The following is a 2,419-nucleotide window of genomic DNA, read 5'->3' on the forward strand; positions in this document are numbered from 1 at the left end:
AATAGTGCATAAATTAAAGGTATGGAAGTGTTGTGATATTGACCGTGTATTGTGTAAAGCTGATAGAATGGTTTTGGGCATATTGTAAAGGTGCCATCCATCATCCATGTTTGGCATTGTTGCAGTTTAGTTATATTGTTTGCAGTAGCAAACATTATGATTCTTTTTTCTGGGCTTTTGTTATCAAAAAAAATAAAAGGTTCATTATTGTGGGTGATACTTAATTCTGGTGGAATGATGATCTCTTGAAAAGTTTTAGGGGATGGTATAGTTGTCGTGGTTGCTTTTTTGGTCCTAGCAATAGTTCTTTTTATAGAAGCAATTGATGGTAATTGGCCTCTTGCTTCTTTGGGCACTCTAGGTAATAGTTCTTTTATGATTACACTTGTAGCAGTTTGTGAACCTGTGCTTAATTCTTTGATATTTTCAAGAGTTGATCTGACTTCTATTTCAGAGAGATTGGGTGGATGGTTATGCTCTCTTGTATATAGTACAGTTGTTTCTCTTGTTGTTGCTCGGCCGTAGCATTTGTTAGAATAATATTTAGTACACTTCCAGTTCACTTTTCGGTCCGTCTGCTTTTCTTGGGTGTATGTGTAACCCATGTAACACAATAGGAATTTTCCTTTCTGCGAAGTTATAAATTGGGCTTCTTCTGTCATCGTGATGTGTTACAATTCTGGAAAAAATGTATATGAAAATATATGCTATAGTACTTTATATCTTTATATGAAATTAGCAAAAAAGCATTTTTTTTATATATACTTACCAAGTCTTTTTTGTTGTATTTGAATGAAGATGTTGTTTGTCGCAAAAATGTTGTTTAGTTGATTTAGTCTCTGAAAGTTAAAGAACATTTATTGTTGTGGTTGGTTTAGTTTTTTAAGTGGGGTGGTATTGCTGTTTGGTATAGACTATATTTTTATTGAAGAAACTTATTTTATTGTTTTACAAATTAACAATTCAAAAAACATTCCCCCACCTTCATCTGTCCCGGAAGTACCACACATTTATCATCAAGACCAATTATTCAGGAGAATGAACAACCTTTCCACCCAGTTCTCTACCCCCCCCCCACCACATGTCAATGTACCCCCGTCTCCTACCCCTCTTACTATGTGCCCCTCCTGCCTAATAAATAAGATGCAGTAGCCTAACCTCTCACTAAGCAAACAGAGCCTACCCTCATGCCCAGTGGTATAGACTATAGGTGTTAATTTATACAGGTTTTTTACAATTTAAAAAAGAGAACATGGATTTGCTTAGGGGTTTAGGATGTTTTGGGGTTTGAGTAGGATTTAATTAATATTTTATAAAGTATTTTGATAGTATACTTACTTTTTAGTGAGTCTTTTCTGGCAATCTTCAATATTTTCTTTAGCTGTTTGGAGTAATATCTGTAGTGGAAACATAAAGAGATGGAATATATAAGTTAGTTATTTATTTGAGTAAAGATAAATTAGTGTTTTAGTTTAATTTGGCAGTTTAGTTAGAAAAGAATATTTACTTACGTTTTTAGAATAGTAATAGGATGTAGGTTTCTTCTGTTTAGTAGAGCTTCTTCTTCGTTCAATGCTTTGGTTTAAGGCACCGTGGAACACTTGTTTTAATTGGTTTATATAGTGGTTTCAAATTGTTTCTTGAATGTTATTGGTTGTTTTCTGTATGTGGCCTTTCTATTGGATGGTTTGAATTTTTTTTAGTTAATTGGTTTCCTTTTATGGAAAATGCTAAGTAAGAGTATATTTATTTTTAAAGGAGGAGAGTTTTAAATTATTATATATAAAAAGATTGTTTATAATGTGTACTAATTTTATTTAAATGTGTTCGAAATGCGAATGTGATAATTATTTTAGTTTTTTTTTATTATGTTGTTAAATATAGAGATCGCTATAAATGTTATGTTTATGTTTAAGTAGAATCTCATTTGAAAATGTATGTTTTGGTAAAATATTGTCTTTATGTTGTTGAAAGTATTGGTTTTATTAGTATTAGAATTGTCGATATATTTAAAAAAACGATATTATTGATGTCTATATTTTGGTTATCGATATTTGTGACATGTGTCATATTTATTAACTTATGTCGATATTTAGTATTTCGATATTAATGTGTGCGATATTTGTGTGATCGATATAATTGTATTACGATATTGTAGTGTCGATATTAGTGTAGTTTTTTAAATAAGTATACAATGTCGATATTTTTGATGTCGATATATTTGTTGCGATATTTGTGTATTTCGATAATGTGTCTGTCGATAATATGTCAGAGATCCGGGTAATTTCACATGGGCAAGTCCAATGTGAAATGTGCCTGCATCAGTCTTACGCCTGCCATGAGGCAGGCGTAAGATATTGACGCATTTTCGTCCTAGAAGTGGTGCAGTGAAATCTTGTAGATTTCACTGCGTCACTTC

The 2,419-nt window shown here is 31.9% G+C and overlaps 1 long non-coding RNA gene across 1 annotated transcript; it reads right to left on the reverse strand.

The window, feature by feature from the left end:
* Window positions 1-396: 396 nt before the first annotated feature.
* LOC146860594 (uncharacterized) lies at window positions 397-1,399 on the reverse strand. Its single transcript, XR_014979186.1, has 3 exons — window positions 1,339-1,399; window positions 770-839; window positions 397-679 (listed from the first exon to the last, which is right to left on the reverse strand). It is a non-coding gene; the product is annotated as an uncharacterized LOC146860594 (long non-coding RNA).
* Between the last annotated feature and the right edge of the window lie 1,020 nt (window positions 1,400-2,419).

Source organism: Triturus cristatus, chromosome 3_1 (assembly GCF_964204655.1).
Source record: "Triturus cristatus chromosome 3_1, aTriCri1.1, whole genome shotgun sequence".
NCBI lineage: Eukaryota > Metazoa > Chordata > Amphibia > Caudata > Salamandridae > Triturus > Triturus cristatus.